The following is a 16,311-nucleotide window of genomic DNA, read 5'->3' on the forward strand; positions in this document are numbered from 1 at the left end:
TTTTACCAGATTTATTCAAACAAGATGGCTTCGGGTGGGCCACACTTTTGTCATAAGTAAGCACTCTAGTTGTTCTTTAGAACACTCTGGGAAACTGCAGTACAACACAAGGGAATCAACCGACAGGTAGTGTTGCCAGATTGGGCTAGATCACGCACAATCGGACTATATTATTTCCAGTTGTGCAGGAAAAAATGGTTTGTGCGGGTTGCACCATGCAAGAATGAGATAAGGTATACAGTTCACAAGAGCAGAAATTCTTTGCTTACCACTTCTGTAAGACTGTCCAGCCACAAATATCCATCTACTGCTCCATCTACTGTCTGCCACTACCCCATCTTCGTTAAAGTAGCAAAATTGATCTACTTTGGGCTACTTTTTCTTTGGCTTTGGGCTAGAGAATGCTCTTAAAATCTGGCAACACTGCTGACAGGCTGCTTCTGTTACATATTTTACTGGAAATGTCAGACTTCCTTCTCACCTGGCTGAGAAAGATAGTGTGAATTTGCCATAAATATGCTCTCATTTTAGCTTCTGGAGCACTTCCATAACCTCTTTGGGAAAATCATGAGAAAATAGTTTTCTCTCACGATGATTCATGAAATCCCAGCAGAAGGCTTTTTCATAGGGTAAACTCACCTTAGAACATTGGTTCCCAACCTGTGGTCTGGGGACCACTGGGGCGCCGTGACTGCTTAGAAGGAGAGCTGTCTGTGCCACACTGCGGACTGGAGGGATTCCAGAAATGGGACAGGATAGGTATCATCATGCTTGGAGGTGTTTGGGCAGGTGGCTATATGCAGACGTTCCAATAATTACAGGACCAATATCAACTCTCCTGTGCCCAATTTCACAAATATTTAAATTTCACACCGTCACAGCTAACTTCCCCCCGACACTGACATCAGTTCAGTCATCTCAAGGTCAAGCTACTACAATGAGGCTTGTCATGGGGGCTATCGCCCAGGTCTACTGACTTCTGGCCACCAATGCCCCAAATCGGTTCTCCACACAGGACCAGAGGTGGGAGGCATGGATGAGGGAACTAGAAAATGCTGAGTGGAGCAAAGCAAGGATGGTCACTCGAGAGCTGGCTATCGCTATGCCCCTCAGGCTGACTCATCCTATCTCTACCTAAATTGTATTACCCTCTACAACTTCACTGAGCAGGCAGAAGCTCCTAGACCACATGCTTCCACTGCCTTGCGTCCAATGCAGACTTTTACCACAAAGTCTGGTCATGTCCTGCGATGGTCCGATAGTGGCAAAATATAACACCAGAACTCTTGAAGGTGCTTGATCGGCCTCTGGACCTCAATCCTAGAGTGACCTTACTGGGTTTGCTGGAAGACCTTGGTGGCCCGAGTGTGGAGCGAACATTCATTGGGGTCACCATGCTGGTGTTTAAGCATGATATCACCTGGAAATGGAAATCCTCACAGGAACCCTCAATTGTAGGGTGGCAGGCAGAAGTGGACTGGTGCATCGAACAAGAAAAAACTATCTATATTGCAAGGGGCTATCTGCAAAAACATGGGACGATATGGGGGAATTTTATGGTATGGAGCTGCAGTACTGAGTATTGTATCTCTTTGTAATGTAGTACTACCTGTGACAATGACGACTGGTGCGTACTTTATTGGAGTTTGTAAAACAATAAAACTAGCTTATTAAAAAAAAAAAAGTTACCATTAAAGAGGGTTTTAAATTACAATTCTTTAGATACCAAACTAGATATTCCTACTTGCTCCCAAATGAAAGTTATCACTTATTATTTTAATAAGTTAACCCAATGTTATCCTAAGGTCCTTGTATTAGTAATAAAAGAATGTAAATGCTTTTCACTACCAGGACATTTAAAAGTTAAAAGTACATGTCATACTTTTTTAATACAATGCACCCTGCCCCATGGGCTAGGCAGGACCTACCCTAGGGATGACTTATGTGTGTTAAAAATGATGGTTTGGCCTGGCAAAAGGATTTTTTGCCAGGTCGAAATGGCAGTTTACAATCTCACACACAGACTGCAATGGCTGGACTGAGACATGTTTTAAAAAGGCTATTGTATGAGGGAAGGGTGGATATAAGGACACAGATGATGTGTAGGTTTCTTAATCTGGAGGTTTTAATTTCACAGAGTTAGGCTGATTTTGTGAGTTTTGATGAGGTTCTTGGGGTTGACAATCTTTTTCTTCTCTTCTATATGGCTGATACTGGGCTCTCTTTTCTTCTCTCTAAGAGTCCCCGAAAGAATGACACCACCAGAATCCTCAAGAAAAGGAAGAGCGATGAGTAAATGTAGGGCTTGAAAGGCCTTGAGTATTACTTGGGAGGGGTGCTTCAGTTCTTGTGACGCTCCTCAGGATTTCTTTAAAAGACCAGTCAAGGAGGCCGCTAGCTGGGAAAAACAGGGGATAAATCATCTGTAATAACTGAGGAGGCCAAGGAAAGCACGTAGATCTCTTTTGGTTTTGGGCATAGGGATTCTTGATATGGCTGTGACTTTCTCTGATGGGGTGGTATGTGACCTTCTCTCAAAAGAAACCCTAGGTATTCTCTCTAAGCCATCACTATCACGGATAGTACTTAGGTTAGGGATAACCATGTATGACCCAACCTGGGTCTAAAATAACCCTCTCTGAACGTTCCTCTGAGTATTGTGGGGTATTTCTTTCTATGGCTCCTGTGAGTTTGCCATGAAACAGTCACCTTGAAACCATCTTCCCTCAAAAGAGGTTTGATTATCACCCTCTGTTTTAGTGATCTCCACTGAGGTCTTTGTGCATAGCAAATGGTAGTATATCTCACACAAGCTGGTACATAAACTTAAAAAGAAATGCCCAGTGTCACCAGGTGAATCAAAACGTTGTACCTTATTAAATAAAACAAAAGTGCCCTAATGCTCTTCACACCAAGCGCCTTGTGCTTTACTAATCATTCGGCTGACCCCTGGGCAGTGTTGGTGGGAATGAGGCTAGCGGTACACATACCTCACAAGCCTCCTCACCCTGTAGTGTCCCACTCCCTCCCTTGAGTCACTCACCCACAATGCCACAACTCTACTGAGCTGCAGCAGGCTAATAAGCGTCCTCCGGCAGGATCCACCACTCTTCGGTCCAGGTCTCCTCGGTCTCTTTGAGGTGGGTGGTGACGTCTTCTCTAGGTCAGGTTCCTTCTTCTTCCTTTTCTGGCATCCTGCGGCAGGGTTCCTCTTCTTCCCTGCAATTTGCATTGTCTCTCTCCTCTCTGGTTCTGCCAGCCTTGGTGTTTTTGTCCCCTCCTTCCTTCGGTCCGGATTGATTCATGGCTATTGGTGCCCCATTCACCTGTTCTAAGATAGAGTCCTTTGTTAATGATTGTGACTCTCCAAAGCTCCCCCAACCGCTTTAACCCTACATCTCTTTCTCTCCTCACAGGTATTCCGGCGGTGAGGAAAGACAGCAGGGGATACCCCAGGGTTCAATTCAGGTAAGAAAGGGGATTCATGGGCTTTTCCTTATAGCTACTTAAGTTGGTGGCACAATAAGTACTGCAGGCCCACTAGGAGCTATTAATTTACAGGCCTTGGTTACATGTAGTAACACTTAACTAGGGACATGCAAGTAAATTAAATGTGCCAATTGGTTGTAAGCTAATTTTACCATGTTTAAAGGATAGAGCGCAAGCACTTTAGCACTGATTAGCAGTGGCATAGTGTAATGAGTCCTAACTAATAATAGCCATAATAGCATGACTTTTGGCATGAAGGGGCTGTTCATTGTCCCATCCAACTTGGTGATCCAAGTACACCACAGAACCCTGCCCTATCTGGCACTTACAGGCCTCGATAGTCAGGCCTGCTCTCTGCAGAGCCTGAAGCACTTCTCTGAGGTGGCAGAGATGGTCCTCCCTTCTGGAACTGAGGACCGCAATGTTATCTAGGTAGGTGGAAATGAAGTTCTCCACCCCAGCCAGAACCTTATTGATCAACCTCTGAAAGGCGGCAGTGGTTTTCTTCCACCCGAAGGACATCACCTGAAACTGGAAGTGGCCTTCAGGGGTAGAGAATGTAGACTTCTCTTTGGTCCCCCTCAGTTAAGACGATCTGCCAGTACACAGACACCCCAACTGATCAATGAGCTCATCATATATTACCCCACAATTGTCCCACATGTAATTTATGTATGCATGTATGCATACATGCAGTTGGTACCCCAGTTAGTTACTACCGCCTTGTGGAATTCCACTCAGCCAGTAAATATTCCCATCAGTGCCCTACCCAGAGTGGGTGCAGTCACTGTTGTTGCAAAGAAACCTATGATTACAAAAAAGACAAGACTCCTCTTGGCAAGGCAAAAACAGGTTTTGACTGTTGCGGCAAGGACAGTAGCTATCTCCATACAGGTAAACAGGTGCTCTCACTGCGCTGCTTCACAAGCAGCCACTATATATCAACATGAACAATGCTTATTACAAAAGGTCAAATAATAGGTTACTTAGCAGTTGCATGTTTGCTGCAAAACATCACATCACCGGTGTCCCTAAACCTTTAACCTGTTTCTTACGCACTCTTTAATGCAGTTCTAACAATGCTTGACAAACAAACTATTCACTTTTTTTGAATTCATGTGCATCTGCATGTGTGTTTTATCATTCTGCTTCCAAGACCTCTTTCTGTGTTCACTTTTTCACAGCTATTTCAGTCTCCTACTCCTATTTTTCAATCATGTTTTAATTTACTGGGACAACAGCATACATACCTGTGTGCTAAGACCCTAAATTCCTTCAAGCATACAAACATGGGTTTTCCTTTAATGAAGTCCTTGCTGGTCATGCATTCTATTTTCAAGTGAATTATTCACCTCTCTGGCATTCGCACAGATTTTAGGCCTACATTGCTTTTTCACCACATTTAATTTTATATCATTTTCTAGCGATGTCTGATGTAGCATAATTTCTTCACATATCATTTGCTCTCCAACATTCCCCCCTCTAGTTGACATTTCAACTACTGGGTCTAAACCCTGGTCTGCATTGGTGATATATATATTGCCCTAAGCATCTACTACTCACGCTGGTGTCCTAACTGTAAACGTCTCCCCGCCTTTGTACTGACCCTTCTACAACATGCTAAAATTAATTGAATACCAAAATATATCAATAACAGGGCCACAAAAGTTGGCAACAAGGCTACCAACAGTCCTGACATCTAGGATGGCAGTAAAGAAAAACACCCACCAAGCCAATCATCTCTGGCACGTCCTTCATCTACCATTTCCTTCTGTAGATTATGCAAAGTTTGTATAGCCTCTGAAAAAGTAACATTGTCTACATATTTGCTGGGATGTAAGTACAACACGCATTCCCAATCTTTGCACATACCCCTCCTTCCATGGAAGTCATAAGGTCAAGTATATAATGGTGCTGCATTATCAGCATTCTCCTAGCACGCAGCTCTTCCTTTATGGCATTAAATCCTTCTTTCATAGTATTCATAGACTTCATAAGTTCCCATTGATTTATCTGTAGCCATTAAGCAGTTGCCTTTGCCTGAAGAGATGGCAGAATACTTCCAAAGACCAACTGTGCATCAATAAAAAAACGGAACTCTTGGGAAAGATCATTCCAAATGGTAGTGCCATACTACTCTGCAGTTATTCCCCTTCAGTGATGATGTAAACAAGTTGTTGGACGGCTCATGGGGTGTTCATGAAGATTTGATCAAATGCCCCCAGGGATTACCAAAACAGGGGCATGCAAGGAGACCATCGTACATAGGCCATTCCAGTTCAGTGGTAGCTGAGTGTACAGTAGTTTTCCACACTGCCAATAATAGTCCATGAGGCTGGAGGGGCCCCCTGCATGTCCATGTTATCTATTGTGGCACTGCAGTTGATGTTCCTGCCTACGTTAACAGTGCAGTTTTCTCTGAATGATAAAGGAACAGATTTTAATCTCATGACTGTCTGAGGACTTACTGAACTATCTATCCAAGTGTAATGACATTGTTGTCCCAAATACTTGCACACTTTCTTACTGCATCCTGACTAATGTCAGTTCTGTTCCATAAAGACATGAGTACAGGAAAATTCATTATCAGAAGCCATTGATCATGGGTATAAACTGATCCAGTAACACTAACTCCTGGCCTACGAACACAATCCTTGGGTAAAGGATTTACTAAATAACTACTACACTCAGTAGGCGGGCATGTTACTCCTAAAAACCCTAAACCTAAGACCATTTGTACCCATTTTGCAGCATTAGAACGGCCTGTTTTCTTCAAGTGTGCCATTTCATCCTTAATGTCCTGTCTATCTGTAAGGATGTATAAACCGTCTGCTGAAGAGTCATATTTTGTGGTATTAACTAAAAACTATACTATCTAACATGTGTTGGCTGCATCCAGCCCTTAATCCTACACATGTAAGGATGTAAAAGACAGAGCTGTGCTTGGGGGTACTTTCCTATTTGAATAAAACCTATCTGACCCTGTAGCATGATAAATGAAAGAGCGAATGAAACATGATTCATTGAAACTTTCTGAACCTATATCTGACATGTGATGCTACCACGTTATCTAATAATCTGGAATGAATAATATGAGACACATTATCATATGTAGAGAGTTCTGTTTGCTGGTGTATGGTGTAACTACCAGAGCTAGAATATACATTACTATAAAAGAAAATTTCACAAACAAATTGGCAACTCACTACACAACCAAGGCAGACACATTGGACTCCTATTTAAAACAGAAGAAAACCATCAGCACCAACCCCTTTCCAAAAATACCCTTTAAGAATAAACCATCCCAACCTCTACAGTCCTTCAAACAAATATCCCAGGATGAATTTATGGATTTGGTCAAAGCAAGCAGACCTTCTGGTTGCCCTTCTGACCCTTGCCCACCACAAATCTTCAGGAACATCCTGCTATCTACTTCTGCTGCCACACCTGCCACACCTGTGAACTTTTCCTGCAGACCTGAAAAAGGCATACATACGACCTTTATTAAAGAAAACAAACCTAGACCCATAAGACCCCAACAACTACAGACCAATCACAAATGGACCTTTCCTGGGCAAATTGATAGAAAGAGCAGCATTCGCCCAGATGTCACAATTCATTGAAGACAATTCTATACTTTCAGACTTCCAAACTGGATTCCGCCCAGGAAGAAGCACTGAATCGGCACTCATGGCAATCTGGGACGATCTTAAAAACACCGTCGACCAAAATGGAGTTGCTGCTCTACTTCTCTTGGACCTCTCAGCTGCCTTTGATACAGTTGACCATGACACCCTAACTCAAAGACTCCACGAAGCCGGCATACAAGGGATTGCTCTCGACTAGAATACTTCCTATCTTCAAAAAAGAGCAAATATCATCCAGTCGCCCCCCTTCTCGTCTGCACCCTACCTCACAAAAGCAGGGGTCCCCCAAGGGTCAATCATCTCACCTTTGCTTTTCAACATCTACTTGATATCTTTACCAGAACTGATCAATGATTTCCATCTCACATGCTACAACTATGCAGATGACACACAAATACTACTTAAATTAGAAGGCCCCAAAAACATTGAAAAACTCAGAAATCTTCAGTTGCCTCAGAGCCGTTGATCAGTGGATGACCTGGAGCCATCTCAAACTAAATACCTCCAAAACAGAAATACTCATATGTGGTTACTGGAAAAATTATGACCCTCTGTGCGTCTGGCCTGACGATCTCGGACCACCTCCTCAATTATCCAAGGAAGTTAAAAACCTAGGAATCACCATGGATTCCAAGTTAACTATGAATGCCCAAGTAGACAAATTAGCACGCACAAGCTTCATCACCTTAAAGACTTTACGACGCGTCTTCCCCCACCTTGGATTTCCACACAAGGTGCAAGCTACTATCTTGCTTGTACTATCCAAACTGGATTATGCCAATAGCCTCTACCATGGATCATCTCTATCTGTTATGAAGAAATCTACAACGTATCCAGAATTCCGCAGCCAGGCTACTACTACATATAAAGCCGCAAGCCCACATCTCCCCTTCCTTGAGAGCACTACACTGGTTACCCGTTGCCAGAAGATGCACTTTCAAGCTGCTTTGTATCACCCACAAAGCTATACATGGAACAGGACCGCTTTTTATCAGAAAGAAAATTACCAAATACATCCAACAAAGAACCCTCCGCTCAAGATTGGCACCCCGCCTTAGAACACCACCATACAAGAAAAATACTATAGGTGGTACATCCTTCTCCGTCCAAGCAGCCAAACTATGGAATTCATTACCCCCAACTATAAGAGCCACAGATAACTTTCTTGTCTTCAGAAAACTACTCAAGAGTTGGCTCTTTCCTTCATAACTACCTTTTTCAAACAACTATGAACTGCATATGCCTATGTGGATACATATTTTTTTCAGATTATATGTATATTTCTATTTATTTATAGTTTCTTTGGAAAATATGTATTAGTACTATGTCATAAAAATAAAATACACACACACTCCTTAAACCTGTCTGATTAGTATTTTTTACCCATGATTCTAATTATGTATTGTATGTGCATATGTGTGTGTATTTGTGTGTGTGTGTACATATATATATATATATATATATGTATGTATGTGTATATGTTGTTTCTGTGCTTGGCATGTTCGTGGATCATTGCATGGCTCCTGGGTGGGTTGCTATACTAGATATCTATGAATTCCTGCTCTCATCTTATCACACTTATCTACTCATCACTCTTATGTCATGTCTCTATCAAACTATCCTCCATTCTCACTCTGACTCATCCCAAATACCTTCTACCACTTTCATCTCCTAAATATCTCTGCCTAAGCTCTTCCCTCCACTTCCACATCTAACTCACCAAACCTCACTCTACCTCTGTGACCTCCCACACAACCCTACTAAATTCTCCTGCATTCATCTCACCCTGCTACTATGCTCTCCCTAACCCTTCCACATACTCTTCCCCCTATGCCCCCCTTTACACATCCCAAGCCTTTGGGTTGAGTAAATGAAGGATATACTCCCAATTAACACTTCTGGATTTCTTTCCTCCTCCACCCCTCCATTACTCCAGTCAATCTAACTAACAAACTCTCATATCCGCGGCTCAAATTAACTCATAATAATAATACTAAAACTATACTGATTATTTAACGATGCTAATCCATCACTAATTCTTGTTGGGTTCCGGAGTAGCGTGCTACTCATCGAAAAGCGCTTCGACGCCTCGTCAGGGGTAGTAAGCGCTATATAAATACGATTACAATACAATACAATAAAAGAACAGCAGTAGAAGTGATAGTAATAAGAGCCAAAAATGGAAAAAGAAAAGATGAATGCATAACTTTCATTATGCTGGTTCAAATGATTGTCCAAAAGCTGAAAATTGTCTAAAGGCAGAGGTATAGGGGGTATTTTTGCAGATCGCAATCTTCTTTCCCGCTCTTGTTCCATTTATATCACTGGTGGGTTTTGGCGTGATGCAGGATTCAAATGTCCGAAAAATAAATCCAAGGCTTCCTGCCATCTACCTTGAGGGCAGTCAAAGTTGTCATCATCATGGTGAAAGGTCTATTGAACCTTGGCTCTTTCCATTTTTGGACAAATTTTCTGACAAAAACTGTATTGTCTATGTGCACGACTAGGAGGTCAACCTTAAAGGTTACACACTTCTCTTTGCCTCAGTTACCTGTTTAGAAATTAACTTTGTGACTGAGGTTAATTCAGAGAGATAAACATGCATTTCCTATTTCAATATTTCAGCTATACGTTCTCCTTGTACCTTACTTCTGGTGGCAGGTATTTGCATATTTAGAGGTCTCCCTGTCACTGTCTGATGGGGTGTCAGGTGATGATCAGAACTAGGTGTGTTCCTAAGAGAGAAGAGTGCCAATGATAAGCAATACAAATGCAACTTGGCACATAGCTTGCAGATCTCATTCTTCAGCAGGCCATTAAGACGCTCAACTATGCCATTGTTCTGGGGATGATAAACAGAAGATAGTTTATGCTTTATCCTTAGCATTGTTCTGAGATGTATGTCAATTGCATTAACAAGGTGTGTGCTGTTATCAGATTGTATGCCTCCTGGAATTCCCCAGCTGGGAATCACCTCAGAAATCAGAAAAGTAGCAGCTTACTTAGCATCACAATGGACACACATCCTGCTTCAGTCCATTAATAAAAAAGAAGAATGACAACTGTGGGATACAGATAGTTATGCACCTTTCTAACATGTCCACAAAGACAAGATGGAGAGTTTTGAAAGGACTGTGTGATCGTGCAATGGTAGAACTTAACATCTTCAATGCGAGATTTGGAGAGAATTGTTGACAAGCAGTACAATTATGAAGGTACATGATGAGCATATCATGTAAGTTAGGAACAAACTAATCTTGTATTTGCATAGACATATGATCTCTTGAGATGTGAGATGGTAAATGCTACTGATCAAGAGCTATCATAAGTAAACCCTGAGGCATCAATGGTTTACCTGTAGATATTTGCCTATAAACTAAGTCATTCCCTGACTGGGAGCATTCTCTAGTCTCCAATAGCTATTTCTCATGTGGTGGAGCAGCTTCCTGCAAATCTCGCAGATATAACCTTACTGTGTAGCATAATGAGGTTTGACATTATCAGTGGTAGTATCAGATTCAGACTTCGATGCTGAGGCAGTCTGGGCATTCAAATCAGAGGCATGTTGTGAACCTGATGGTACAGGCAAGAGTGTGCTGTGCACCTAGCTGCATCCTTAGCTGCCCAGTCTGCTAGTGCATTTCCTTGTGACATAAAATCTAGTCCATTTGTGTGTGCTACACACTTCGCAACAGCCACTGCCTGTGATAAGGCAAATGCCTCTATTAAAACCTCTAAAAGATTCTGATGCATAACAGGACTTCTGTCTGCCTTGAGAAACCCTCTCCTGCTCCATCTCATAATTCTAGAATGTACAGTGGTAGTTACATAAACCGAATCTGAATATATAGTAATGTTTTTTCCTGCTCCTTGCTTAAGAGCTGCTAACAAGGCTATCAACTCTGCTGCTTGGGCAGAATAATGTGCTGGTGGTGTTAACTGCTCTACTATGTGGCGTGTGTCTTAAGAATCTTGCTGTTATGCTCTGACTACTGCTGCACCAGTGTGTCTCAACCCTGTATCCTGATCAATAGTAGAGGAATCATCAACAAAGTAGACAATACTACCTGGAATAGGATCCTCTGTTGCTTGACTAGAGTCATTAGGGATATACGTTGCACAGTCATGCACAACATCCTCAGAGTCTAATATAGGATAAGCAACGAGTGTCACAGGGTTCAATGTATGACACTTCAAAACCTTCGAAAATGGTAGAGACAGTATCACCTCATAACCTGACACTCTCTGTGTAGTTAGAGTTGTCAGTCTTCTGAATTATGGGAAACACTGCATGTTCTGCACAGAGCTTTAAAGGTTCCTCCATCACAATGAGGGTGCTCTTCTGCACTGCAAAGGCTGCGGTGACAAGATCTTGCTTGCAAGGATAATGTCCTGTCATCATTGAATCCAACTGCCCACTAAAATATGCAATGAGTTTGTGTCCTAAGAGATATTTCGGCATAAGGACAGCAGTCATCACTAGACCATTGCAATGACAAAAGAGATAAAACTGCTTGATATAGTCAGGGGTCTCCAAAACTGGGGCATTCGCTATCTCTGTCTTCAATTTGTGGCAAGTCTCCCTCATTTCTGGTATACATGTTATCTTAACATTTCTGTCTTTCGCCAGCAGAGGGGCTATTAAAGTGCTGCATTGTCTCACATAGTTACAGAGGCCAAGAAACATCTGCATTCCTTTAACAGTTTCTGGCTGAGTTACTTGACGTTTAGATTCTGCTCTTTCAGGAATTACGTGCCGACCAGAAGCTGACAGTAATTGTTCTAAGTAATGGACCTCTTCCTTTACAATACTGAACTTTGTCTTTTTCTACCTTATACCCTCTCTGTACGAGAGTAACCAAAAGAGATATGGTATCTTTTCTACACTGTTGTTCTATATCAGTGGTTCCCAACCTGTGGACCGGTGACCCTTGGGAGTCTGTGAAGCCTCCTTAGGGGGTCCGATCTGCTTAGAAAATTAAATAATATTAACAGATTACGTCCCTAGCTTTCAGTAATGACTCAGTGGGGAGCCCCAGATTCCAATAAAGAGTCATTGGGGATCCCCGGGCTCCAGTAATGATAAAGTTGTCGTGTGGGCTCTCATTATCCTAAATGAGACTACTGGATTTCTAGGCAGCAGGATCGTTCACGGTGTGGGGGACTGAGTCGGACCCACTTGGAAGGACCTCTGTCACCCTAAACCTGGTTTTGCTCCGGCTAACTAGCAGTGCCTCATTTCTCCAAAAGGGAAGAGATGATTGGGCAGCCGAGCGCATTACATCTTTGGAACTTCTCAGGGAAGTAGTGGTCACTCAGCTCCAAACCAACTCTCTCATTTACAATATGATCTCATATACAAATGACAAAGGCAGTATAAGTTTTATATAATGTTTTAATAAAACGACTGCATTTTAGATATTAAGGCGTGAGCCGCAATAACCAGAACCATACAACACAGTAGGATTGAAATAGTCACGAGGAGAGTGAAACATAAGAACAACGCTATCATGGTGTTTAACAATTTCTACTCTCTCTCAGCTAGTTCTATTTCAAGCACAGCATGTTAAGCTTCTAACTTGCCTTTCTGAATCCTTGGGGAGACATCAGCCCTCATACCTGAGCAAAGGCCTGTGATCTGGTTCAGCATCTGCAACGAGGCAGTCAGCGTCTAGTTGTGGTTCCCTGGTCGGAATCTCCCTCTTGCGTGTATTGGGACAAGGAAGTGTTTTTATAACTAACATGTCAGCGTGATCACAAAATGTCCCTACGCAGGAATGCCAAAGACTAAACTCCTACCACGTCTATCGGCAATGTACCAGACTGTATCCTTGACTGAAGCACAGAGTGAACAGGAATGTGTTATGGAGAACTCCAGTGCTGAAGTAGGCTAAACAGAATGATATAAAAAATAAAACAAGACCGTAGAACTGGCTATTTGAAAAATAACAGTACGAAGCCGAATAAAAGCATTTAGAGCAAAGTGCACAGAGGCTCTAAGCTGCGAGCAAAGGAATAAAATACATCCAGGGCAAAATGCACAAAGGCCTAAAGCCTGAAGCTAATGTGCAAAGGATACGTAAAACTACAAAGTGAGGGTCCACAGAAGTCAAAAGGTTGGGAACCACTGTTCTAAAGGACTGCAAACTAATATGTTGTTTACATACTGCTATAAGGTACTGTCACACTGGAAGTTTAACACATCATTTTTCACCACTCTGTTGAAAATGCTAGGGGGCTCACAATACCCTTGAGGTAAATTAGAATACAACTACTGAGTTCCACGATAGGAAAACACTGTCAAATAATCAAATAATGGCTGTCTCGATGAAGAGTGATGCTTACAAAAAGCATTCTTGAGATCTATAACAGAGAAATATTTCTCATACTGAGGAATATTAATCAAAATTATGGAAGGGTCAGGAATAATTAGAAATTCTGGTACTACTACATCATTCAAAGGGCACAGGTCTTGAACCATAGATTTCTTAACTGGATAAATAGGAGTATTACAAGGAGGCACTCCAAGGTAACTTACTCCTTGCTCTAACAACCCCTTTATAGTACGAGTGCTGCCCTCGTCTGCTTCTTTAGAAAAGGAATACTGTCTCAACCCAGGTAGAATGGTACCTTCCTTCAGTGTAATTCTGAATGGAGTAGCAGTACCAATAAGATCTACATCATGGGGACCCTTCGTCCATAAGATGCCTGGTACTTGGGAAAAATCTACATCCCTGGCAGAATCAAAAGCTTTACCTGGTATAGGCATCCTTACTTCCAGTACTGTTCTCAATGGTATGTAATTCTGAAAGACTACAACTGTTTTCTTAGACTCATCTTCAAACAGTTAATCATTCAATAGTTCCCTAACCATTTTACCTGGCTTAATGAATATAACACAAGCCCACAAGACATAGTTATGATCACTGGCTATCAGAGCACCATAGGTTAGTATTATCTCTAAGGCCTCTATTTGTAATATCAACTCGTTGTCTGGAATCCAAGAATCTTGCACTTGTTGCTGGAAAGAAACTCTTTAGATACCTTGGCCTCTCTTTCCAACAACTCTGGAGTTTCTGCTATTATTGTATAAACTGCTGTGATAAATGCTTCTACATTAATGGGTCAAGCTCTGATTTGAGAATCTACTGTTATAGCCATGATCCTGGAGGGTGGAACTCCAGGGGAAGAACAAATCATAGTTCCATCAGGCTGAAAATGAATAGTTATATTTAATTAGGCCATATGATCTCTCCCCAATACATTAGCTGGGGCAGCTAAAGAGAACAGTAAACAGCCATTAATGTACTTCCCTCCTATTTCCATCCTACTGATTTATTAAATGGAACCCTCGTTACTGCCCCAGAGAATCCTTGTGTGTCCATTGATCTATTAAAAAGTGGAAGTTCTCCCTCTTTAATACCTGTATCTATTAGGAATGCATACTTCTTGTCATTGATAGCTACCTTCACAGTGGGTTCCTCATCTGGCCTATGAACTACTGACAATACTGTACACATGGAACTACTCTGTGGGCACCTTTATTGCGCGTGTCGTCCCACATAATTTGTCTGAAAAGGAATTCCTCCTCTCACAGTCATACTTTCCGGTCCACTTTGAGGTGGAGCTGCCATTCAGGGTGCTTGGTAACTATGCTGTGGTGGCATTTGTTGCACCTGAGGCATTGCTGGTTGTTACACATTTTTTGGTGGCATCTAAGGTACATATTGTAGGAAGCTGGCCTGGTGTGTGGTGATCACCTATGGTGTTATCACCTTATACCACGTCCAGGTATGCCCTATTTGTGAAGAGTAGGCAGTGTCTAGGAAGCCAGGCTCTCTAGAGGTAGCTGTGGATGAGCAGCCAAGACTTATCTAGGAGACATGTAAAGCTTTTGCAATACCACTGTAGTCACACAGCACTTACACACATGAAAGAACCATACAGTGTTACAAAAATAAAGGTACCTTATTATAGTAACACAAGTACTAGAATACTGAATAGGCAATCCCCCAAGTGGAGGTAAATAAACACACCATTACACACACATCAGCAATCAGTAAATAGCATAGAAAGCAGTAGGCATTGGTAAAAGCAATAGCCAATAGTGAGGGCACTAGTGGAGGGCCACACAACATACTAGAAAAGTGAAATGTGAATGGCAGTCCCCCACCCAAGGAAGTGGAATCATTGGAAGGGAGTTGGAATAACTAGCAACCACAAAAGGTGAGTACCAGAGTGACCCCCAGCGACTAGGAGAGCAGAGGTATGTACCTGGTTTTCACAAAAACCAACGGGAGGACTTTGAAAAAGGATTATGCAAGAGCCAACCAAGACTGGAGGACCGAAAAGTGGATTCTGACAGAAGAGGACCTGCAAAGGAAGGGGACCAAGCCCATTTTGAGATGGAGTGTCCGGTTGTCGCAGGAGCCACTACCCATCCTTCTGTGGATGCAGTACCAGGTCGATGGTGGACAAAGAAGGTCAGCAGTGCAGCACAGGAGCTGAAGAGGAGTCTCAGAAGTGATGAAAGTGATGTCCCACATCAGCGGTGGAGATGCAGTCGGTTAGTGGGGCTAGAAAACCACCAACAATCCTTGGCAAATGCAAGAGATGGAGAAGAAGGTTTGCAAGGCTAAAGAGGACCAGCAAGATCCAGGGGACTCGACCCAAGGAGGGGAGTCCAGGGTGACCCTAAGCAGCCAGGAAAGTTAAAAGAAGTGTAGGCAGCCCCCACAGGCAACCCACTGGCAGCAGGCACAGGAGTCACAGTGAGTCCCACTTAGCACACTTGAAGAGGATTCCCATGTTGCTGGGGCAGCAGACAGGAGACTGTGCTTTGCAGTAAGGAAGGTTGGGGGCTGGGGCTACAAGGAGCCTGAAGATCCCTTTGAGGACAAACAACAAGTCTTGGTAGCTGCAAGAGTCGCAGTGCACATGGGTACAGTCCTGCAAAGAGAGGCAAGGGTTTACTGTCTCCCAAGTTGGACAGCCGCTAAAGAGGACCAAGAGGACCACTCCAGACCACCATGTGTGATGCAGGATCCATGCAGCTCTGGAGGAGAGAAGATCCACAAAGCCAGTTGTCGTTGCAGTTGGTGCCTGCAGATGCATGGGAGTGACTCCTTCACTCCAAGGGAGATTCCTGCTTACTTCTTGTGCAGGCTGAAGACTT

At 42.7% G+C, this 16,311-nt stretch overlaps 1 long non-coding RNA gene across 2 annotated transcripts in view; it reads right to left on the reverse strand.

The window, feature by feature from the left end:
* Positions 1 to 16,311, reverse strand: part of LOC138250342 (uncharacterized) — a 31,419-nt gene that overhangs the window by 6,425 nt on the left and 8,683 nt on the right. The window contains exon 2 of one of the 2 annotated variants that reach the window (XR_011194934.1): positions 3,044 to 3,326. This is a non-coding gene — a long non-coding RNA (uncharacterized lncRNA). Of the gene's footprint in view, positions 1 to 3,043; positions 3,332 to 16,311 lie in introns of both variants that reach the window. The other variant, XR_011194933.1, reaches the window with a different exon arrangement.

Source organism: Pleurodeles waltl, chromosome 8 (genome assembly GCF_031143425.1).
Source record: "Pleurodeles waltl isolate 20211129_DDA chromosome 8, aPleWal1.hap1.20221129, whole genome shotgun sequence".
Classification (NCBI taxonomy): Eukaryota; Metazoa; Chordata; class Amphibia; order Caudata; family Salamandridae; genus Pleurodeles; species Pleurodeles waltl.